The sequence below is a fragment of the Neolamprologus brichardi genome, chromosome 18, assembly GCF_056152115.1.
Source record: "Neolamprologus brichardi isolate AB-2024 chromosome 18, ASM5615211v1, whole genome shotgun sequence".
Lineage (NCBI taxonomy): Eukaryota > Metazoa > Chordata > Actinopteri > Cichliformes > Cichlidae > Neolamprologus > Neolamprologus brichardi.
The window spans coordinates 22,160,426-22,173,704 of record NC_142121.1 but is presented as its reverse complement, the minus strand read 5'-3'; the positions used below and the strand labels follow the sequence as shown (position 1 = coordinate 22,173,704).

Sequence of the window (13,279 nt, the reverse complement as noted above, 5' to 3'; positions counted from 1 at the left end):
GCCTCTTCTCCTATTTAATGACTGCAGGAGTAATCAAACTGTTTAATCAGTCTAAAGGTTGCAAACAAAGCAGCAACAAAAATTGTCAATTGCTATTCCACTATCATCGTTTTTGCCTCCTGTCTTCCATTTTACTCTTTTTTGCTACAAGTAATTGTTCTCTCTCTACTGCTATCGACACTCTACAAGTGTTCCATTACGATGATAAAGAAACTATCCTTGGTGAGTTTTCCCTGGTTCCCTTCAATTTTAAACTATATAAAACAAATCAAGGATATACATCTGCATTCTGATGTGTTCATTTGTGTCAGTCTCAACAACATTATAGTCTATTGTGATCGACTGGAGTTTAAAATTTACGCTTGCTATTAGATGCTGTCTGGCTGACTGCTTTGTTCTTAGTTTCATTTAGAGTTTATATATATAGTTTTTTATTCTCATTTCTCTAGTTTTCCAGTGTCTCCAGTCCTGGTTGTATTTTAATTCTAGTTACACTTTGTACCTAATGAGTTAATTACTAGTAACTTACTTTACTTTAATTACTTTTTCCTTCTACTTCCTCCTCGTGTGTTTTCCCTCCTGTTAAGCACACATGCTCAGTGTTTCAGTGCCGATTGAAATTCATTAACGGTTTTATTTTGGTAATCATTTGTCTCCTGTGTTTTACATTTAGTTGTACTTCCTCCCCTGTCATTATCCAGATTAGTTTCAGCTGTGTCTTGTTACTCTCCTTCCTCCAATTCCCTGATTTAACAGGATTAAAACCAAAAAACAGGATTTCAAAAATTGTAAAAAATGAAAACTACTTTTATGAAAACTACATATTACCAACCCACAATGAAAAAATAATAACTACGTTCAAAAAAAGAGAAGGAAACAACCAAAGAAAACCAAAAAAAAAAAGAAAACACAGGCTATTTAAACATACACATAATGAGAGATGGAAACTGCATATTATCACCAAGGCGGTAAAGCCTGAAGAAACATCCATTAAAAAAAGAAACATCCTGAAATTGAAACAATGATTTAATTACACTGACACATGTATGTTGATCTGATTATTTCTAGACTGAAATAGTGCTTATTCAAGAGAAGTGGTGTGTATCGCTGTCAATTCAAACCAATACTTTTTGCAGTCCTTCAAAGAAGAGGTCTATATATCTAGGCAGGCAGAAAAGGTCTTCTCTTACTTCTGTGCTACCCAAATTAGCCGAGCCTCCCCACGCACCAATTTATAAAAGCGGACAAAAGAAGACAATAAAGACACATCAATAAAGACTTCCACAATGTTCAACTGCTGTTTTCATATAATCAAGACAATGACACAGGATAAGTAAAACTAGAACCAAGAGACAGAGAACAAACAGCTGCCAGAATAAACAGCACACCACTAAGTAACCACATAGACTTCGTGATATTGACTTCATATTGTTCTTGTGTCTGCATTTCAGTCCATTCTTCTATCCCATTGATGACAAAGTCAGAAACATTTAAATCTCCAGCTGAAAGACTGGTGTCTGTCCTGATTCTCAGTCACAATCAAAAGGTTCCCATAAACGTTAAAACCCCAAGACCAACATTGCAAGTAAAAATAATTTCACACAATACTTTCACACTGCAAAAATATACTTTTTTCTTCTATATAACACAATTAATAATGTAATTAATGTGGCTCCATACAGAAGTAACTTGTGAAAATACTGAACACTTTATTAACCTGCAGTTAAAATGTAAGATGAAATTAAATTATGTTGAAGTGATTAATATGCACACAACAATCACTGCTGTAAGGACTGCCAGAAAAATATTATGCATGGTGTGTAAACTGTGAAACTGGTCCTAATCATAATCCTGTTTATGCAACTAATAGATTTACTTTATTATTCGGGAAAAAAAAATTCTGTTTGAAGTACTGGCGCTCAAGACCAATCCTACGGACACCTGCTACATTCCTGATAATCACTGCCTAAAATTAAAATCTGTGCAAGATATCTCCCCAGTTCAGTGTATAAGCAGTGCAGGTTGTGTTCCTATTTTGTCCCAGGGCTGAAAATTTAATTAAGAGATAAAGATGCTAAAGCTGGTTAACCCATGTGTAATTACACAGAGCAGTTCATCATATTCCCAAATCAGAGAGTGCGACTCAAACTTGCATATCATCAATAAGGCAGTAATGCCTCGTACCTGAAGAAACATGTTTATAAAATTATATTAAATTACGGATACTAATTTAAGTTTACTTCCATGTGTATGAACTGTATATTCCTTCTAGACTGGAAAAATGTTTATTGAAGAGTGAAAAAAGAAGTGCTGTGTCTCTCTCTGTCAATTTAAATCAACACTCTTTGCAATCCTTCAAAGATGAGGTCTATACATGAACATAAACACTGGCATCAACATCATCCACTTGGGTAGATTACATCGTAGTCTCTGTACATAGATTTGCCCAAGAAGTTTACATCAGCTGTAAGAAGCAAGAATAAGATGGAACAGCATGTTGGAGTCTTAATGGAATTAACCTGGCGAATTGCTGTAATAGCTAAGAACAGCTATGCGCTACAGCCCACAGATCATGGCTGCGGCTTCTCCAGTCTGTATGTCGAAGTATCCTTGGGCAAGCTGCTGAAAGTTACCATCAGAGTGTGAGTGTGTGCATGAATATTAGGCAAAATGCTTAAAGACACAGAATGTCTTCCTCCCTTCATCCCAACCAGTCAGGGCAGATGGCTGCCCCTCCCTGAGCCTGGTTCTGCTGGAGGTTTGTCTCTGTTAAAAGGGAGTTTTTTGTTCCCACTATCGCCAAAGTGGTTGCTCATAGGGGTCATATGATTGTTGGGGGTTTCTCTGTTTTCTTTGGATTATTGTAAGCGCTTTGAGGCAACTGTTCTTGTGATTTTGCGCTGTATAAATGAAATTTAACTGAATATTTAATTGAATTGAATGAAGATGTTGAAAGTACCGTGTGTGTGTGTGTGTGTGTGTGTGTGTGTGTGTGAGATTGGGTGAATGACGCTTGCAGTACAAAACACTAAAGCACTGTATAACTAACTAATACAAACTTAGAGATACTTGATCTGAATTAATTACTTGTGTACATTTGTTATTTAGAATACAGCAATTAACCTGAAACTGACACTGAAGCTAAATAAATAACAGACACCTGACTGAACAAGTCACAATGCCGACATCTCAGCAATCTGCAGGCAGAAGAACATTAACAGCTGATTGCATGCTCTCTCATGCATGTTTGCAATAGATGACTTTCTGTCAGAACCTTTTCACGCCTGAATGGGAGCAATTAGAAACTCTGGACTATACATGGGGGTTAATACTGAAAGATCAGATGGTCTATGTTTTTATCTTGGTTTGATGATCGCTAGCTTTCTGTGTTTGTAAAGAATATAGATCATTTGTATGCAACACTGTATGTGCGTGTGTGTGTGTGTTCCTGTCTAGCTATTTTTGTGAGGACTGAATTCTGCATTCTACTATACTTGTGAGAACCAACAGTCACTTGTGAGGACACACAACCCGGTCCTCACAAATTTGGAGGCATTTAAAGCCATTTTTGAGGATCAAAGTGTGGTTTTGGTGTCAGGGTTGCAATTAGGTTATGGTTAGGTATAAGAGAGAGTTTGATTTAGTTCTCTTTTGCTAAAGTTTTTATTGCATGGTCCTAGGGGCCGCTGGATCTTCCAGTTTTCTCCTTTAAGGCTCCTAGGGTTAGGGTTAGGCATTCATTTTTAATGGTTGGGTTAGGGCAGGGGTCTGCAACCTTTTACACCCAAAGAGTCATTTGGACCCAGTTTCCACGCAAAAGAAAACACTGGGAGCTGCAAATACTTTTTGAAAATGAAGATAACACTGTATATATTGCTTTTTTTACCTTTATGCTTTGTGTGAACAACTAAAGTAAGTAAGTAAAGTTTATTTATTAAGCACTTTTCACAGACAGGCAGTCACAAAGCGCTGTACACAAATATTAAAATAAACAATACAATCAATAGACATTATACACAATGTAAAAGATCAAATGTAAATAATGTAAAGAATATAAAATACATCAACAAAAGGCTTGTTTGAACAGAAACGTTTTTAACTGCTTTTTAAACGAATCCACAGAGCAACTGTGTTGTTTATGAAATCCATGAAGTGCTACAGAGAAAATTACATTTTATTTATGTAATTAACACATTTTGAACTCTTAAAGAAATATAACAAAAGGAAAGACACCCAGCTGAACTAAAATGATCCAGCAAACAAAAACTGTTGTGAGCCGCCACCCTTATATCTCCTTTGGACTTTTGGAGCCTTGACCTGACTTTTAAAAAGTAAATGGAAAAAAAGCACTATGCTGCTAAAAAAAAAAAAAAAGATATTATCAAAATTCTGCCTAAATATGTAATTTACCTAGTTAATGTGTGTGGCGGGGCGTGGTCTGCAGCACCGCTGCAGGGGAGTCGGACACACCTGAGGGGCACCCGCAATCACGCCTCGCCGCCTTAAAGTCTGTGCTCTCTCTGCTGTTGAAAAGCTACAGCCGGCTGTATGCGTACAGCAACCGTGTGTGAAAAGTGGTCAATAAAGAGATGCTGACAAGCATGTTCATGGAAACATCGTCGGGTCTGCCGTGATATGTTTACAATAAGAATTATGGTCCCGAACCTCTGCGCACAGCATCTGCAAATCGGGGCTTTCATCTTTACGCAGGACTGTAAGCTTTCATCTGTGAGGCGTGAGTGGTGTTTGTTTTTAACATAGTTCATGGTGGAGAACAACTGCTGACATAATGTGGATCCGAAGATCCATAATTGGCCTACCTGGGGTTGAAAGTCTCGATAAATGCAGGCGTTTCGGCGGGTACACCGGCTTCCGCGAGTGTGACGCTTATTTTGAGCGATGAAAAAATAAGATATAATTTTATTTTTATATTTCAAAATCACAATAATCTTCCAATTTAGAACTACAAGTTAAAAAAAGAACTAAACACAAATAAAATACACTTCAGCTAAATACTTATAATTTATTTTCCCAAACCACCCGGAGCCGCAGTATAAGGACAAAAGAGCCGCAGGTTGCCGACCCCTGGGTTAGGGTAAGGGGCTAAGGAAAGCATTATGTCAATGAAGGTCCTCACTTGGATAGCTGAACCGGGTTGTGTGTGTGTGTGTATTTGTATTTGTATAATCTTTGTGATGACCATAAAATGGTCCTATATTTGTGGGGACCAACAGTCACTTGTGGGGATCAAATGCCAAAGGCATTAGGGGAGGGCTTAGGGTTAGCCTAGTGAAAGCATTATGTCAATTTGATGTCCTCATTAAGGAGTGAAAGCGAGTTTTTTTTTGTGTGTGTGTGTGTGTTTGTTTGTATAGGTGTGTGTGTGTGCGCACTATGTGATAGAAAGCTGACAATTCATTTGTGTTTCTATTAGAAAGCCACTAATGGTGATGAATACATACATGGAAATTAGCCCAAGATGAGGGCTAATTGTCTGATTAGATGTGCTTCAGGTTGATAGATTCACAATAAGTCCATGCACATAAAGCAGTCATTAAGGAACATTAGACCATTAAATTGAACATTACACTATAGCCAGAGGGAAAAATATGGATGTTCATTAATGTGTCTCGACACGTAGGTGAGTGCCTATGTTTGTGTATGCGGACGGTACCTTCTCCGTGAGGACTTTGTTCTCTTGTAGCCAATCTCCCCCTGACTCTGCACCTGTCCAAGAGAGTGGAACATTAAATTAGCATTAGAGCAATTCCACATTTGAATCGCTTTATCCCGGACTTAAGAGTTACAGCGCTCTCTGGAGATGATTTGAAATGCAAATTGCTCAGTGGTAAAGATGCACAGGCATTAGCACTGCTAACACTGCAGAGGTGTTTATTACACCCACGTACTACATAACAAACTGAGATGTATACAAACCACAGGTAAAGACGTGCAGTTCAGCCTTCTTAAGTCATCTCTGTCTCTTGTAGATTGTCTGTGTCTATATATACTAAATTAGCAGTAAAAGTCAACACATATATCCACTGACAAATTTATAATGGCAGAGTAACAGTGGGACATTGCAGTGATACTGAAGACACACACACACACACACACACACAAAAACCTATAAACATACAAACAAAAGCTCACACAGGTATGTATGTACACATCCCCTTGCTGAGGAAAAAACGGCCAATATCACAGCTATGTATCAACAAGGAAAACAGAAAAAGGACTTGTTTGCTTTCCTTGTTTGTTGTACTATTGAGGTTTTTTTGTTGCAACAAACCTCCTGAGGCATAGTCACTCAAATACATACACATGCACCCACACAAGACACAAAATCCAAGCCCTCTTTGCTCTAGCGGGTGTCTCACTCACCCTCCGAGACACAAAATAGCATGCTCTGCTGGCCGGAGCTCCTTTCAGATTAGAGCGGCTGCAAATTCTCTGAAATTGGTGTCATTTTCACTTTGGCTTATTCCAGCAAAGAAGGTTGATTAAGTAAACAAAAGAACTCCTCTGTTAGTTCTTCAAACATTATAAGCAGAAGAGATATTCATCTCCATCTGTGCTCTTCATGAGGGAAATAAACATGCAAAGTCACTGTTTACAGTTCTGCAATATTATTTTCAAATATATATATAACAATAAGAAATGTATTATGTGTTTGCTACTTTGTACGCAGGATGAAGCCTCTGCTGGGCTGATAAGCAATCATGTGCTAACACATTAACCCTATTTATTTAGTAAAAAGGAATTCAGAGTAATATTTTCTGGTGTTTTGTAAAAACGTCTATATTCAATCTATCTTCACTCATACATGTGAAAAAAACTGCTCTGTCTTTAGCAGCTGAATGCATCGCTATCTCTCCACCATTTGGTCACTGGTCTGCCGTTTGGAGCAGGTTTATTAGAACAGTTTTGTTCACTGCTGCTAGAAATGACTCAAGCCAAGATCATGAGCTGAAAAACAGGATACAGCAGAATGAAAAATGGCTGAGGTAACAAGAAAAAATATTTAACTAAAAGGGAAATAAGAAAGCAGAAGAGTCATCGGTTACAGATGAGTGTGGTATATCCAGGTGACACTCAGTGGACCCTACCACCTACCCTTAACTCCTCTTTATAATATTTTTTGCCACTGGAAGAAACCACTTCCTGCCAATCAATTTACCTATGATTTCTGTAAATGCATAGCCCATGCCATTGTTGGCGAATGGCTGCTGTTGTTGGGTGAAATTAGTTGCAAACAGGGTTATGCACAAAAAATCTCCTTGGTTTTGATTTAGTCGCTAGCAGATACTGCAGCAACCTAGAGTGTTACTCCCAAATGTCAGCAAACACATGCCAACTTTCAAATTAGTTTTTGCGTTTGCTCATTTCTGTTCTGTCGTTATTGTTTGTTATTCTTTTTTTATTTAAAATTTTATTAGTTTCATCATTAGTTTTAGTCTTTTTCATTATTCTCATATGGAGGGAATAAGCCAGAGGCAATATTTATTTAAATCAGTATAGGTATTACCATAAAATAACAAAACTGTGAGCAGTTGATTTGCAATCTCGATGATATCATATACCTTTTTGCAACCAATTTCACGTCGTGACAGCAACCTCCTGCAACCACTCACCAACCAGTCAAGGAATACACATTCTTCCCTAACAACTGATGGTTGACTGGGGCCAAAAAAAAAAAATCATATATATATATATATATATATATATATATATATATATATATATATATATATATATATATATATATATATATATATATATATATATATATATATATATCTCAATAGGTCCCTCATCCTATTCATGTAGCCCCTTCCGCCATCTGTGCCGAGTATAACCTGGAAGTCCCGAGGTCAAAATGGGAAATGCCCCCAAGGGTGGTGGAGAATGACCGAGCTAAGATCCTGTGGGACTTCCAAATACAGACGGACAAAATGGTGGTGGCTAACCAACCGGACATAGTGGTGGTAGACAAACAGAAGAAGACGGCCGTAGTGATCGATGTAGCGGTTCCGAATGACAGCAATATCAGGAAGAAGGAACACGAGAAGCTGGAGAAATACCAAGGGCTCAGAGAAGAGCTCGAGAGGATGTGGAGGGTGAAGGTAAAGGTGGTGCCCGTGGTAATCGGAGCACTAGGTGCGGTGACTCCCAAGCTAGGCGAGTGGCTCCAGCAGATCCCGGGAACAACATCGGAGATCTCTGTCCAGAAGAGCGCAGTCCTGGGAACAGCTAAGATACTGCGCAGGACCCTCAAGCTCCCAGGCCTCTGGTAGAGGCTTGAAGGAGCTTGAAGGATAAACCGCCCGCAGGGGTGTGCTGGGTGTTATATATATATATATATATATATATATATATATATATATATATATATATATATGAATATATGATTATTTTTTTTTAAATTACCACTTTCTTTTTCTTTTCAGTACACGCCTTTTTCAATTTGCTGCAGTTCAGTAAAAGAAACCAAACAAACAAACAAAAGAAACCACAGTGTGTGATTGCAAATCAAAAGTGCAACAATGAAACAGTGATTGCACTAAAAAAAAATCAAGGCCTATTTATAGGTCTTGGGAGAACTACAGCATCTGTGGAAAATGTGGTATAAGGTCCTGTGCTGCTGTAGAGGAAGCCATGTGAAAGTCTGGGGTTACAGATAACTGATAATAAAAAAAGATAGAAAGAAGTGAGCTGACCAGCCTTCAGCAGGTAATCATTTTTGTTGAGACAGCTTGAGGCCCCAATAACCTTGACTAGCATAAACAGTTGAAAATGGAGGTGTACTGTAGAAAAGTAAAAGAAATCAGTATGTGTGGTAAAGAAGACAATATCTAGTTATCTCTGCTACATGAATCTGCTACAATTCCAGCGACTGCTTTGTGCAGCATTGTTTATCCAGTTTGAGCAGACAATGTTGTCTAAATGGAGAAAAGTTGCATGAGTCAGTGAAAAGCTCTTTTCAGCCCATTTCACAGCATTAGTGAAATGAACATTTCCTTTCCACAGCAGTACCTACAGAGAAAAACCACCAAGAAAGTCTCGACAGACCAGAAGTGTTTTGCCTAAAGAAAAAAGTTTTTGCACAGATACATATACACAAACTCATGCTCATACTCTTCAGTAATCCACTCAGAAAAAACACAAACATCTTAAAACCTTTGCATTATCATCCATGCGTGCAAATATACACAGGCTTTTTGTGTTGCTGCTGTACGCTGTCCCACTGAGAGAGAAGAAAGTTACAGATGGTCCTGTTTCCTTCCTCAGACTGCTTTGTAGTTGTGAGAGCAACACAGAGGAATGCTTTTGAATGTAAATCACATCATGTTCCCGCAGTTTACTCGCTGGGCCAGCAGCCAGTGAAAAATGCTGTTATTGCAAAAAATCCGAGCATAAATAAACAATGTAAGACAACAGAAATGAATGTGTATAATAAATAATTTGCATTCCCCCGTCTTGGTTTCAGCCTCACCAAACAATAGCAGCAAGTCTAAGAAAAAAAGTTGGGGAGAACAGATTACTGATCGGGTTGTACAACTCTTATGAAGTGAAAATGGGAATGGAAATTATAGTTTGCTGATTTTGTGAATTCGTGAAGCTTGGTGCGGAGGCGTAGATCAAAAGGATTTGTGTTTGCTGACTTGTATCACAGCTCCCATCTGCTCTTATTTTATATCCATTCTTGTAAGCAATGCCTTTAATACAATTAAAGATGAAAAAACATTGGCAATAAAGGCACTCTGCGTAGATGCACATATGGCAAGAATACTGCATGCAACATTTTATTTAATGTGTACGGCAGCTGCGTGGAGCTGAATTTGTTTGCATCTTGGAACTTTTGGGACAAACGGTTTTAACTTTGGCTGAGTGCAAGTTGAATTGCCAAAGGAAAACCCCCAAAATTGCATACTTCTCAAAGAGTTCAAACACTTTTACGATTGCATTAACAAGTTTGATTTATCCAGAAAAAGACTCATTTACCTCTGATTTATGAAAAAATAAGGAACACTGTAAATTACCCACTCCTTCACACTCTCTGCGGTCCACTGCCAGTGTATTTTCCCAGGAGGCTTGAAGTTTTAATATCCAAGGTTGTTTTCACACCTGCAGTGTTCATCTCCATTTAATTTCCATTGGTGTGGTTCATTTGTGCAGATGTGAACACAGTAATCGCACTGCGGACCAACTGCACAGACACTTTCTGTAGCCATTAATGCTTCACATTCTGCGATGCAGCAGAATACCGCACATATGCAAAGTACACAAATTGTAGCAATTAGCTCTCAATCTTCCATGAAATAGTCACAACGCGCTATAGAGTGCTGCAATGAAAACTTCCTTACCATTGCTTTGGTCGCTAGCAGATTCCTTTTGTCACCAGTAGTTTGCATGGACTCGATGAGTTGTCTGCAAACACTTGTGAAGTACTCGCCAACTGACAGAAAAACTGTGAAAATTTGTATATATTATTCTTTTTCAAAAATGGAATGTGAGACCATTTTTGAAATCCTCATCGCTGCAATGGTATTGCACAATGTTTCCCCTGAAGCCAAATGGTCAGCAATCCTGGTTTTTGATGCACTTTTTAAAGTTTCTCTACAGCTCGGAGAGTAAAGTCTTTCATGCAAACAATGGGTGACCGCAACCAAAGCAATCACAACAAGGTTTTTAGTACAGGTCACCTCTTTGTGATTGATTTCACCTGGTGAAAGCCAGCAACCTCAGGCAAATGATTTGCAAATCAGTGGGGGAATATACATTTTTCCCTAGCAACCAGCGGTAACCAGGGTGTTGCACTGGCCTGCAACGCTATGCCTGTGTGGCTTGTGTGGTTTTAAATACTAGATAAAGACTTATGTGTGTGTCTCTGCAATATTTTCCATGCAAGATTAAAATCCATACTGATTCACTAAAAATACCTCAAGCAGTTTTAAAGTTATACAGGATACGGATTTAGATAAAAAAAATCTACCTTTCAGGCATTTTTTAATATGCACTTAAATTTAAAACATGAAGAACTTAATGTATATTACTGTCTATAGTCCTAAACCTCAACATAATTCTATACCAAAGCCACCCCAGCCACTACATAAATCATATTGGCTTATTGAATTGAGAAAGTATGAAATATCTCAGATGATAGATAGTTGGTATTTAGTCAGGATGGCACACAGCCACTGGTGAATTTCTCTCGTATATGTGTGTGAGAGTGTGTGTGTTTGTGAGAGAGCGTGTGTGTCTGTGTGTGTGTGTGTGTGAGTTTAAGAGAGAGAGAAAGACAGAGAGAGTGAGACAGCATGGTAGAGAAGAAACAAAGAGACAAAGAGAAAGACAGACTGAAAGACATCCTCTGTCCATCTCTCTCATGCACACACACACACACACACACACACTACTGTACTCTACAGTGAGTTTAGGTCTGGTGTGAATCAGGCTCGTCTCTCACTGTGCAATCTTTTATCAGTGGACGATCCCATTTCCGTTGTGTTGATGCAGCAGATGGATTCCCTCCTACTAACCATTCATCACCTGCCACACCAAAACCTTTCTTTGCCCCCTTTTCACCAATGAAAAATGGGTTTTGGACCATCTTTTTCCTCAAGAAAATAAGAATCGTTTAACGTGTCATCAAACAGGTTTCATACTGGATGTTATGAGATTGAAAATTGTTTCATTTTATTTTGTGCATCACAGCAAAAAATGAAAAGACAATGTGTTGACTATCAGACTGTTTCATTTCAAGTTACTATTTAAGAGAATGATGTTTTAAAAACAAAAAAAAACTGCAATACAGTGGTGTTATGCATGATGAAATATTATAATAACAGTTCATTAAATATGAATATTAATTTCTTAAAATTTCAAAGTTTTAGATTTACATGATAGACAGGGATTTAATTAAGAAAATGTCACAAATCACAACAGCTGTGCTGGTAAGTCTTTCTTCCAAAAAAAACCCCAAAAAAACAAACGGCAAATGATTTAACCTGGACATTTCAAAAAGCACAAATTCATTTAGGAATTTTTCCAGCATGTAACTGAAATAATTAAGCCAAGACTGTTAGTGAGACATTCAGAGTCGCGACAGGTGAAAATGAGTCTTATCTTTGCAGAGCAGGAAATTACAACGCCCACAAGATGACTGCAATCATGTTAATAAAGTATGTAATGTAATAATGTTAGTGGCATCAAGCAAAATTTTGATCCTCAGTCACAGAGACCAGTCCGTGACCGCCTACCAACTTTCAATGAATTCCCTATCTGACTGGCGAGTGGTTGCCAGAGGCTGCTGGTAGTTGCTAGGTAACCCTGGTGGCAAAAAGGGTGCTGCATCCAAAACCTCCTTGTGATTGCTTCAGTTGCTAGGTACAGTCACTATAGCTTGCATAGAAAATGCTAACTTGTCTTGAAATGGTTGCCAACTGCTCACCAAGTGGCAATTAAACTTGCATATTCCAGGAAGTAAAGTAAAACCTTTGGCTTATCATGCGATGTGTTTCAAAAGATGCTAATTTTAATGTGACCAGCTGACTATTTTAGGACAGATCTGTGTCTTCCTTGTAAACTAAAGCAATCAAAACAGCAAACATCATATTTTTGTTTGGTGTAGCACCATATACTTCTTTGCTACCAATAGTGACAGCCAACAACGTCTAGCAACCGGTTGGAGGATACATATTTTTTTTACTACCCACGGATGCTTGCTAGGGGGTTACCAACTGGCCTCTAGTGCGTGTGACTGAGGCCTTAAGCCTACTGTGTTTAATAAAAAGAAACTTATTACCCAATTTTTTAAACTAATTGACACAAATGGTTTTTACTTGTTCTGTTCATTTCACAGGCTGGGTGTATTACAGCCAAGTTACTTTGAAAAAAGCTGAAGAAATGTTTGGACTTTCAGAGCTGAGCCACTGTATATTCAATTAAGTGATTGCTGTGACTATTTACTTCTCTAAATTGATCAATAAACATTGGATTCAACTGAGAAGATGATAGAAATCCTGTCAAAGGCATGCTTCATTAACTTGTTGGGAAAACTAGGCTTATGGCTTCGCTTTTCAGACCAAATAAATTAACCACAGAGTCTGAGCAAAGGTCTCCACTGACCGATTTAAAAATTGAAAAAAGGAAAGGTTGTTAGAAAGCAAAACCTCTTCCCCTTCTGCATTTCTTATATTTTCATGCTGGCCATAATTTTATTTCAATAACCCGTACTAATGAAAAAAAAAAAAAAAAACCCAAAGAAACTGCAAGG

The 13,279-nt window shown here is 38.1% G+C and overlaps 1 protein-coding gene across 2 annotated transcripts in view; it reads right to left on the bottom strand.

Annotated features, from left to right (window-relative positions):
* The window catches only part of tnr (tenascin R (restrictin, janusin)), a 194,980-nt gene that overhangs the window by 97,298 nt on the left and 84,403 nt on the right, over window positions 1–13,279 (bottom strand). For both annotated transcript variants that reach the window (XM_006786514.3, XM_006786515.3), the window contains exon 3: window positions 5,675–5,727. The gene's annotated coding sequence lies outside the window, so the exon portion shown is untranslated. The remainder of the gene's footprint in view (window positions 1–5,674; window positions 5,728–13,279) is intronic.